Source organism: Pteronotus mesoamericanus, unplaced genomic scaffold, assembly GCF_021234165.1.
Source record: "Pteronotus mesoamericanus isolate MK-2021 breed Mesoamerican mustached bat unplaced genomic scaffold, CSHL_Meso_final contig_20, whole genome shotgun sequence".
Lineage (NCBI taxonomy): Eukaryota > Metazoa > Chordata > Mammalia > Chiroptera > Mormoopidae > Pteronotus > Pteronotus mesoamericanus.
In genome coordinates, this window is record NW_026555085.1 from 99,722,163 (window position 1) to 99,734,210 (window position 12,048).

General features: G+C 46.2%; 1 protein-coding gene across 1 annotated transcript in view; it reads left to right on the forward strand.

Annotated features, from left to right (window-relative positions):
- SNX9 (sorting nexin 9) overlaps positions 1-12,048 on the forward strand; it is a 79,491-nt gene that overhangs the window by 36,711 nt on the left and 30,732 nt on the right. The gene's annotated exons all lie outside the window — the stretch shown is intronic.

A 12,048-nucleotide genomic window follows, 5' to 3' on the forward strand; every position in this document is an offset into this window, starting at 1 on the left:
CAGTTATTGCTAATTGATTACCTACTACGAGTGACAACAAGAAAGCTGAGAGGATGACTGTCAGAACATTATTGGTGCCTATGTCTTTATGGTGAATGGACTTTAAGAAATGTTATCTCTTGATATTTTTTTTCAACTATTTAGGTTGCGTGTGCCTCTGTCACCTCATCAGTAACACCTCATAGAATTGTTGGAAAGAGTAAATGAAAAGTAGTTCTCAAGTATTCACATCAGTACTTAGTACTTCTTGGAGGGCTTTCATCCAAGGGGCGTTCCTTGCGGTCACCTTATACACCGCTGCCTCTGTCCCGAGACAGCCAGGGCCTCCCACGTGGCCCCCGGCGCGGGCCGTGCAGAGGGGGAGCGTGGAGGGGCAGCCCCGGTCCTGCCCGCCAGGACGCTCAAGCAGACACTGAACAGTGAGTGGGAGGAAACTAAGAATTCATCTGAATCGGAGGTGGAACTAGGTTTTCCGACCTCAGTTACTTTGCTGTGATTCCTCAGCGCCTCCCCGTCCTTGCCATACCCTTACTTACGTATTAGGCTCGAGCCAACCTGGCCATTCTGCAGATGCGCCTCACACTGCCCACCATTTCTCTGCCTTTGCTCTCCTCCGAGGGTGACGGAATGACCCTTCCATCTTCCAGAAGCCTGCCCGCCCCCAAGGCTCGGCTCCAGTAGAATGTCCTCTAGAAGTCTTTGTGTTTTTGCTTCTCCCCTTTGCTTCCTCTTGACTCTTTCAGCACTATTTGTGACTCTTATAAATTATATTCCTGACTTGTAAGCTTGGTGACAGGCAGGGCTTTGGGGGCTTTATATTTTTTCTGTTTTTGTAACCTGTTGAGGGTTTGCATCGTAACAGAGGCTCTACGAATGTTGGAGTAATTTTTTTGTTCAGTCATAAGTATATCAGAAAGCACTTACAGTGGGACATGCTTTGAGTCTGGCCGACTGCCCCCCGTATCCCTGTCTGCAGAAGGCCGCGTTCTCGGCGCGGGCTGTAGGCCCAGGGGCCGCCGCTGGCCCATCATCCTCCCTTCTGCTGGGCCACCAATCAAAAACAGGTAGTTCCTCCAAAAGACCCTCTGGGGTCGTTACTGTTTTTAACAGTGTCGATAGTAAACAGATGCTCTAAGTTAAGTGGGTATTTAGGAATGTAACATCTTTTTTAACATCTTTTTAATGTGCAGAGATTTTCAATGCAATATTTGACATGAAGGAATTTGTATTGGTTAAGAGATGAGTAAGGCATTAATAGTTCTTCTGTGTTAGAACTATATTTTTCTTATTTCTCAAAAAAAATCAATTTTAGGCCATATTAAGGCCATTTTGTAGTCCATGTTAAAATAAATCAGTAAAGAAACCTTAACAAAAGTATTAAGATTATTTCATTATCTCAAATAAGGTCTGTAATGCCATTTGACCTCTCATAATTGCTCATTGAGACTTCCTCTTACAAAACCCTTATTGAAAAGGTTCTCTCTGTCCTGCTCTTACCCCAGTGAATCCCTCTAGTGTTAAGTCAGAGGGCTTTGTAAGGGAGGCTGTGTACCTCTATTGTAGGTTTTGTTGCCAGTTTTTCTTCCAAACTGCCCCAGACTGGTAGTGCTGGCGGGTGTGCTCCGTTGCTCTCAAGCCCTGGCCGTACAGGAGACAGCTCTGTGCACCTTGAGACACTTTCAAAGTACACGTGGCAAACCTTATTGTTTAGGCTGGTTTTGGTGTTTTCGTTTGTTTCTGTCTAACAGGAAACATTAACAAAAACAAAAGGTTTGTTTTGGTTCTTACCTTAAAAGAGCTGTGCTAAAGGGCTAGTCAGCATGGCTGTGTGCACAGCCCCTCGTCAGGAGACGGCCCGTAGACGTCCATGTTTCACTAGACCAGCTACCTGGAAGCAGATGATCTCTTGCTGTTTGTAGCATCGTCCTGTTTGGCGCATAAAGATACCCGCTTTAAAACTTTGTGCTAATAAAATAAGTAAACTTTCTAGGCTAATACAAGTATTATCCATTTTCTAAGGTAAATTTTAATTTTCTTTATTTAAAAAATAATGTCTGGAATTGACATCCATGGATACGTAATGTAAATTAACAAAGGATTAAGTAAGCCATTTAAATTCCCAGTTAGTATTAAATTCAGGCTAGCAGTAGATTTAATCTGTTTTAGTGACCTATCTTGTATAGGTTTTTTATTTCTCTTACTGGTTTTGTGAAGTCAGTGAGGTTCATCTATAGAATTAAGTGATGTCCCTTGAGCAAATATAAGGGACAATATAGGAAATTTTACAGTTCTTCTGTATTGTGAACTGAAATGGTTAAGCTTTTTACATAAGAGAATTGTATACCCTCTGGAGGATCTTTCAGAAAGAGTAAGGTTATGTCAGAACCTGACTAAAGTGATCTTAGGCATAGGAAACACATTATTTGCTTTTTGTTCCTACTTCCTAACACAGTTGGCACATGGTTATTAAATATGGGATAAATGGGAAATGTCAGGTAAAGACTTCGGTCAGATGACTTGCAAAAAAAGAAAAAAGAAAAAAAGCCGTGATAACCTCAGCCTTCACAAAACAAGTAACTTTCCATTCGTTTTTATTGTGTACCCCTGCACAGAGTCTTGCCCTGGAAGTTTCTAGTTCTAAAACGCCTGCCTGCCTTCTTTCCTTCCAGTCAGGAGACCGTTTATTAGGGTCTGGCAGTGTGACAGGCACGGCATGATAGGCCAAATGACGGTGCAGCACATAGAACGTACACGTGTGTGACTGAGGCGCAGCGGGAATTTCCTTAGGCGGCAGTAAGTTAGACCCTCGAATGCTTCTCAGGCCTCTCCCCCAAGGTAATAGTGTCGCAGGTAGCGAGCCCCTGATTAGGGACTCCTCATACCTGGGCAAACATATCAAACTGCGTGATCTTGCTGACCCCTGTTAAACCCCGGGCACCCTCGGTAAGAAGCCAGTGGGCTGTGGGAGCTGTGACCCCGCCCCCGCCATCACCACCTTTCGCGCCTTCACACGCCCTGCGCACTCTCGTGTGCTGGGTTGGTAGAAAGCAGCCGTAATGAAGTCTGTTATGTCCTCCGTTAATCCGCTGATCCGGGTCTCGTGAGGTCTGCCCTAGTGAGGTGGGCACAGGGAGGAGGAGTAAGGGTGCCTCCTGCCCGTCTCGTCGCCTCCCCGCCTCTCCTGGTGTCACTCTAGTCGGGGCCACGAAAGGTGTCCTTCTTAGGCCTCGTCGTGCCCCCTTCCTGGAAAGCCAGTGGCTTGTTATCCAGCAAGTTCTTGCTTAGGTCTTCCTGCATGTTCATTCACATCTGTTGTCAAAAGGAGGAATTTGATTCTTGCGGGTCCAGGTCCCCCAAGGATGTCATACAAGAAGCAAGATATTATAAAACCGGAACCTCTCATGTTTGTGATCAGCAGTTGCAGGCTAGCAGTTTTATTTTCTTTAAACGGAATTGTGTAAACAACCTTTTATCATTATAGAAACAGTGCATATGCACTGGAAGAAGTCAGTAAATTCAAACCGGCAAAAAGCAAAGCATCCCCATCCACCGCCTACGATTTACACCTTGGTCTTGTTTCACTTTCTCTGTGAACATGAGTGTCCATCTGCGTATCCATGAGACATAGGTAGTCACAGATACTGTTTGTAACCTTTAAAAAGTTGATCCTTTTCATTGAATTTTTATCTCACATAATATCCAGGCCAATTTTAATTTTCCGAACTGACCCAAGAATGTACTGACCAGATTTGCTTATAAAACTAGTGTCCAGTCTAGGACCAAGCCAACTACATCTGGTTATGTTCAAACTGTCCCTGTAGTTCTTTTTTTCAGCACTGTTCCTGCTTTAAAAAAAAAAAATCCTGACTTAGCCAGTTGACCTATAAAGTCCCTATCTTCTGGGTTTGCCTGGCTGTTCCCTCTTTGTGTTAGGTGTTCCCCTGTCCTCTGCACTTCTTATAAATTGGAGCTTGCACCTAAAGGCTTGAAGGATTCAGATCACACACTCGAGGTGAGACTCTGTCATAGGCAATCTTGTATCTTCATGCTGCACCACATCAGAAGACATAACGTCAGGTCAGCCCACCGTTATTGATCAGAAAGACCTGGTGTCAGGATGATCACAGTCTTGTACCTCCATTGTCTAGTTATATTTTCTCCATGTGACCATAAGGCAATCTGTCTGGTATTAATTTAATGCTGCTAACCATTCACCTACTGGTTTACCGCCAGTTGATGATCTGTGTCTGCCTGAATCAATAATGTGATTTCTTCCACATTCACTGAGCTGGCTTTCTTCTGTAAAGTAGCACTTTCTTCCATCAACTGATGCTACTTAGCTACTTTGAAAAAGTTTCTATTGGAATTCAGTATAAATGTTTAATTTTTTTCCCTTTAATTGGCAGTTTTCAAAGTAAGAAGTTGTTCTAATAGCTGCTTCAAATAGCAACAAATGAGTTTTTCTTTCTTTTTGTTTTTTTCTACTGTTATTAGGGACCCATGGATTTATCAGAGTGTTTTTTTTTCCCTTATGATTAATATTGTTACCCCTTGGAAACCCATTCAGAGTATTTCCTCTGTCTCATCAATACTTGAAAATTTTCTTGCTCTTAAATATTGCTAATTCTATATCTGTGTTATTCCAGGGTCAGTTTTGATTGATTTTTCTTTTGTTATGGGTCATATTTTCTTGCTTCGTGTTCGTGCCTGGTGATTTTTTTATTGGATGCCAAACATTTGTGATTTTTACTGTGTTACATACTGGTGGTGTATCCCCACCGGTATTTTCTATCCTCGTTCTGGCACGAAGGTAAGTTACTTAGAAACAGTTGAATTCCTCCGTGTCTTATATTTTAAACTGTTTAAAGTGGGGCCAGAGCAACACTTAGTCTAAAGACATTTTTGCCTCTGCATTGAGGCCAGACCGTCTTTAGTTCTCTGCCCAGCGCCCTACGAACGATGCGGTTTTTCAGTGCTGGCTGGTGAGAGGGGCCCTGTGTGAGGGTCCACAGCGAATCCCCTTGGCCTGCATTTCCTCGCCTGCAGGCGCTGCTCAGGGCTGAGCCTAAGACCCAGGGCCCCTTCTGTCAGTCACATCTCCCTGCGCAGGCTTCTGTCCCAGACTCCCAGCGTACCCTCAGCTCACGGAGGCCACTGGGCTGGATGTGGCTGCCCATCCTGGGGTCGTGGCCTGGAAAGTCTCCCCAGGCAGGATCAAGTCTTTTACTGCCTCCTGTCCAGTGACTTGAAAACAGTTTCATATATTTTTGTCATTTCTACTTTCTAGGTTTGTTTTTTTTTTTTTTTAAAGATTTTATTTATTTATTTTTAGAAAGGTAGGAAAGGAGAAAGAGGGAGACATTAATATGTGGTTGTCTCTCATGGCGCCCCCTGGTGGGGACCTGGCCCACAACCCAGGTATGTGCCATGACTAGAAATCGAACCGTTTACCCTTTGGTTCGCGGTTGGTGGTGCTAAATCTACTGAGCCACACCAGCCAGTGCTCTCTATTTTCTAGTTTTCAGTGGAAACGTAAACTGTGTCCCGGTTACTCTATCTTGATTGTCCACTTGCGTGTTAGTTGATTTGTAAAACCAAGTTTATCTACATCTAAAAAATGGAGATAACGCCACCACTTAGACCACAGGAGAGTTGCACCTAAAAAGTGCAGTCTCATAACACTGTCTAAACGTTAAATAATGGCAGTGACTTTCCTAAGAGATAGTTGTGGTGCTGGGATTTGAAAGCTGGAACTTGGACACCAAAGTTGTCCTCTAACAGCACTGCCAGGTGGGCCACTGATTGGCTTCATGGGAGCAGTCAGTTACCTGTTGTCATGATGAGCTCGTACAGAGCCAGTCGGAGCCTCAGGAGCACACGCCCAAAGCCCTCTGCTCCTGAGGCCGCGGCCTGGGCGGGCTGTCCTGTGCCCTCGGCTGGGCTTGGCGGGTCAGGTTCGTGGTGGCTCCGTGGTTGCTCCGTGGTTGCTTCTCGGCCGCAGGGCGGCTCCACTGCTCTCACCTGGGCCTTCGCAGTTCTCGTGGCTGTGGAAGCAAAAGGTTCAACATCTTAACATTTTTAAAAGTTTGGCTGTTTTTTTTTTCTCTGGAGTTTTCTTTCCTTGGCTGGGTGACTTGCATGATATTTGTTCCATTCTTTCTGTGCTGCAAATAATTGTTTTTAGTGCTTTAGAAATACTGCATTATGACAACAGTCTCCAGAACATATACTAAGGCGCTGACAATAACCCGCTGCTTCACAGCCGGGGCTTGTTTTTTGCACGTAATGTGTGTGAGCGAGGGGCATGCTGGAATTTTCTTTGCCCTGCTGTGAGTTTGCCGTCTCCAGTTTAAAGCTTTGGTGTACTCCTTTTGCCCCCTCCACTGACTGAGCACCTTTTTTTAATTTTAAGGCGGATATTTTGGCTCTGATTGGTTGTGTTGAAAGTCTCAGCCAGTCACCACCTTCTTCATCTTCTCCTTCTCCTTCTTCTTCCATAAATAAGGTAAAATTCCAACTTGAATGCAAAACGAAATAACCATTTAAGGCCCTAGAGGTCATAGCTTTTTCCCAGTGAGGTCCCTGTTTAGGGTGAAGCATCTGACATTCGGAATCGCAGGGAGGTCTGAAGAAGACTTTTTAATGACATGTGGCTGAGAGTCAGGAGGGGTTTGGTCCCATAAAGGGAGGGGAAAAGGAGGAGGAAGGCATTGCTGGGAGATAGGAGCAGGGTGCGGGGAAGCTGGGAGAAAGCTGGGAAGAGGGGCCCTGGGGTTGAGACCTTAGGGAGCAGCGGAATGGGTTAGTGTGTGACATGTGCCTGCAGCTGAGGGACAAGAGCTTCTGGGGATTGACAGCAAAGAAGTCAGAGGCCAGAGGATCGTTATTAAAGCAGAACTGGTCATCGTCTCCCGGTCTGTTACAGTGGGGTTAGGCTTTGAGGAAGCCAAGATCCCAGCGTTCAGCCTCAGATGTTTATACCAAGAGCCCCAAGAACCGGGGGTCACAGATAGGTGAACTGGTTCTTTCTTCTTCCCCTTTCATTAACTATCTGAAGGAAACAGATCTCTGGCTAGAGTAGAAAACATCTGAAGTGCTTGTTATTACCTCTTTAATGTGATCTGAGGTTGAAACCAATTGGAAACAACTTTTTGATCTTTACCTCCAAAGCACAAAACGATACGTTTACTGGTCCAGTAATACCAGGCTTTCTTCAGAGAACTGCCAGTCTTCATTCTTCTGTTTATTTTCTAGATGACCCCTTCCATGTAATAAGATAGCCTCTCCTGAATGTATACTACGTGCTGGGTGTTGTGTGAAGTGCTTTATGTCCCTTATGTCATTTAATCCTTATAAAACCCCTGTGAAGAAGGTAGCGCTACTGCTCCCGCTGTGTTAGCGTGGAAACGAAGGCAGACGGAGTCACCTGGACAGGTTCCTGCAGGTCATAAGTGGCAAAGCCGGGATTTAAACCCAGGCAGACAGCTGTAGGGCCCAAGTTCTTCACTCCGTACCCATGAGAAACGTACTTGAATCATATTCTGTTGAATCCGTGGTCCCTGGATTTAAAATTCACCCAATGAACCAGTATTCTTTTTTTATTTTTTTTTTAATCCTCACCCGAGGACATTTTCTTCCCATTGCTGTTAGAGAAAAAGGAAGGAAGGGAGGGAGAGAGAGAGAGAAAAACATTGATGTGAGAGAGAAACATCCATTGGATGCTTCCCACATGGGCCCCAACTGGGGATCAGACCTGCAGCCTTTGGTGTACGGGGTGACACTCCAGCCGCTGAGCCCCCGCCCACCCCCGCCAGGGCGGATGCGTGCCCTTCTCCTCGCCCCCCGTTTATCTCCCGTTACGCATTTGTAAGGTGCACAGCTTCCTACGATGGTCACCTCAGGGACACCCATCGCTGCCACCCTCCCCGCCCTCCGGGCCGCTCTGGCTCTCCAGTCTGGTGGAAGCCCGTCTGCTCCCTGCAGGGCCTCGGCTTGCGCTTTAACCCTCTCGGCAGACGCACCCGAAACCGTTCTCAGGGTATAAAGCCGGTGTCGACATATTTCTTTCTTTCTTTCATGAGGCTAAGACAGCTTTGCAGTTGAGAGCACTACATCGGCAAATGTGTAGACTAGATGGCTCCTGGCCTTAAGGAGCATTTAATTTTGTTGGCGCAGGGATTAGGGGAAGAGTCAGACATAATCAGCCAGTTTTAGTGTGAGACAGATGAAAATGCATTTGTAATAGAGATCAAGCCAAACTCGCTTTGGGAGCCTTTTAATTGAACAGATACTTAATTCACTCAGCACTTGCTATGAGCCAGGCCCCACGTTCACAGGCAACCGGGCGTCACTCGTGACTGCTGGACGCAGCCCTTCTCTGTGTCCCCGTGTGCCCCTGATGGGGCGCAGCAGACAGATGATAGTGTATGTAGATTCTGTTTGTTGGATTTACCAACATTTTGTTGAAACTTCAGGCGTTGAAAACTTGCGTGCATTCCATGCCACCTTCTGAATTTTGCCACTCGCATTTCACTGCGCTTGTTCTATCGAGCGCCTGGCTGTCCCTCTGTCCCTCAGTGTCTGTCTGGATCGTCCAGCTTTTCTACAGATACTGCTTGTGCAATACGGAAGGCATGGTTATTTTAAGAATGTGGTAGTGTCAGGTGCTGAAAATCCCTTATTCTGTGATTGACCACAGCAGGTTATTTTCCTAGAAAAGACTTGAGTTTGCATATGTAAGGAAAACCCAATTTCCCTCTTCATGAAATAATGATCATGTTATGAAGGTCCGATGTCGGAGAAAGAATATGTATTTCATACAAATGATTGAGACCATCATATTTAACCACTTTAAGTAAAAAAGAAAAAAAATTTTTTTTGAGTCCTTGCCACTTTATGTAGAACATTTTGAGAATCTTTGGGGGAAATGTTGTGTAAATAAGATAGGCTTATACCCCGACTTACTGGTGGTAGTGGCCACCTGATGTGCAAATAACTCTACTTAAGACTAACTTGGGAGGATATAAGGACAGGAGAGTGTGGGCTGGCAGCTCTGAGACTGGGGCCCTTCGTGTGGCAGGATTGACAGAATAGAGGAAGATGAGGGAGAGGCTGTGTGTGCCTATAGAAAAGCGTGAGCAGTAAGAACGCTTGGGAAAGTGAAGGTTGCTGCGCAGAAGCAAAGGTTAGTGGCCAGTGAGAATGGGGAGTGTCCTGGGAGGAGGAGTTAGGGCCTGCGCGCGCAGACTGAGGAGCCTGGAGTTTATTCCATGGTCAGTGCTGTGAAGGGTGTTTAACGACATGCGGCTGAGAGTCAAGGAGGGGTTTGGTGCCCTAATGGGAGGGGATAGAGGAGAAGGAAGGTATTGCTGGGAGACCGGAGGTGGGGGGTGGGCAGAAGAAAACAAGATAGGAGGCGCCGGGGGTCAAGACCTTAGGGCCCAGTGGGATGGGTTCACGTGTGACCTGCACCTGCATTTGAGGGACAAAGGAGGCTTGAGGGGAGTGGAAGCAAAGGAGCCAGAGACCAAAGGATGGGAAGGGTGGGTTCAAAAGAGAGACAGAACAGGACAGGCTGTATGAGCTGTCAGTCACGGGTGCTAGAGGAGGGACTGGCGGTCAGGAAAGGCCCTCGGTGGGGGGTCTGCAGAGGCCTTCAGCCGGGCAGGTTTGGAGAGATGTATGAGCAGGAGTCAGATTGAAACAAGATAGAGAGAACGTTCCAGGAAAAATAACAAAAGACAGAGAGAGAAGCAAACGATTACTAGATTTGCCTACAAGGATTTTTATAACCTAGTTAGAGAGCTAAGATCACACACAAAACCAAATAATACAGCCATTTTTACAAGCAATTTGTAAACAAAGTAGTTTTAAAGACAGTTACCATGTTTCTTGTTTTTGTCCTAAGTTTTAGCTTTTTAGGACACTTGCTGTGCATAGTTCACACTCGATTTTTCCCTCAGGATCGATGAAAACCTTCCTCTGACAGTTTGCTAACACGGTCTTACTGTCATAGCAACGTGGAGCTTTCACTCCTCCCCTTGGTCTGGTGCACAACCCTCTGTTCTCGGCGGTTTACTTCCCTCCCTTCTGTCAGTCTTTCCGAATCTGACGCAGGCTGCCCGGGCTTGTGTTCTCACTGATGTGAAAGGAGGCAGAGCTGGGGCTTGAGCTCCCCAGCCCGGCCTGGAGGGCAGCTCTGCCCGGACCGTGCCGCCTGCGGCGTCTGCCAGCGTTTCCAGTGTCCGCTGGAGCAGCTCGAAGGTGTTGTAAGCCACAATCTGAGCAAACTTGGAGCGAAATCACTGGTAACTTCCTATTTTCCCCTGAGGGTATAAAGAGGTGTTAGAATAAGGTCATGCTTCCACATGTAAAACATGCATTCTGTTTTGGGTGCTTCTGGTGTGTGGCAGCCAGTTATCCACCGCATCTGTCAGCTAGTGACGGATGGTCCCTAGTGAAGAGTGAAGCAGGACCAACATTACAGGGTTCTGAAAGATCAGGGAGGCATGTTCAACAGTTTGGGAAACTTTCTTATAAATAGCCCTCGCCCTCACCCCTTCTCCCCCTCACACCAGATTTTTTTTCACATGAGAAAGAAGACCCCAGGGAAGGGAAGTGTTGCTACTTCATGTTCTTGTATAAACAGATTCAACATTTAAAAAAGGCAATATTTGTTTTCCCTGAATTTATCTGTAAATTTAAGGTGATTGAAATGAAAATCAACACACCTTTAAAAATTTGACGCTCTAATGCTAAAGTTCAGATTGCTTTAGGTTTAAAATATTCAGCTGATGCTAAAGTGTATGTATGAAAATAAACCAGTAAAAGATGTCAGGCTGACGTGCTAATGGCGTCCTGTGCAGCGGGCTCCTGAGCAGCCCGGCCCGGCCAGTCCAGATGGATCATTAGGTTGCACCGGGGTCCGGAAGTGGGCCCGGCCCAGTGTAGGGTGAAGGGGGCCTTTCAGGTCAGTGGGGGCGGGGGGAATCATTCATTAAATGATAGGACAGCAGACAGACTAAAAGAAAAGATTAAGCTGGATTCCTATATTATTTCTCTCTTTTTAAAAATCCTCACCTGAGGATATGTTTATTGATTTTAGAGAAAGAGAGAATCACTGACATGAGAAACATCAGTTGGTTGCCTCCCGTACTGCCCTGATTGGGGGACTGGACCTGCAGCCTTTTGGCACATGAGCCACCTGGCCGGGGCTGTGTTATTTCTTACACTGAAGTAAATTCCAAACAGATTGAAGAATTTAAACTTTTAAATCAAGGAGGAAAAAATACCCCAAAACACCCCGTTTGACTCGGAGGTGGGCAGCAGGCTCTCTTCTTACTGCGCTGCTCCTTGAAATCAGGTTCTGTGTCACCTGTTCAGAAATTTTATTTATAAGAGTAATTAAACTATAAAATTACTCAAATAACAGGAGAAAAATACTTAAAAATAATTTTGGCTTATGGTAGCCCCCTTTTGTGCAAGACAAGACTCCTTCGCACGTCAGTAGGAGTCTAGGAACGTAACTGGGCAGCCTCTTTGGGGAGCAGCGCGACAGAGCCTGGTGATCATCGATGCCGATCTCACTAGCCTGGCAGTTTTTCTTTGGGAATTTCGCGTACGCCCAGTTGGCGGGGGGGGGATATATAAGGGCGTGCGCTGCAGCCTTATTTACAGAAGCAAAATACTGAAAGGGAGGTAAGTGAACGGCACCAGGGGCCGGTTCCCTCACAGGGAGGAGGTGCAGTGGAGCCACGTGAAGGGCAGGCGTCGCCCGTGGGTGCCGGTCACCGGGGAGAGCGCTCCGGACCTGAGGAGAAGAAGCAGGGGTGCCGCGCAGAAAGCTGCGTGTGTAAAAACACCGGGGGCCTGTGAGTGGGTGTGTGAGTAAGTGCATGCAAGGAATTGTCAGTGGTCGCCGTCCTTGAAAGGCTGACTGGCGTCTTAAGACAGTAGACGCATGTTTATTTTTTTATCCTCACCCGAGGACATTTTGTTTAATTGCATGCCTTTTGATTCTGTTTGAGTTTTATTTTACTGGGAATGTAT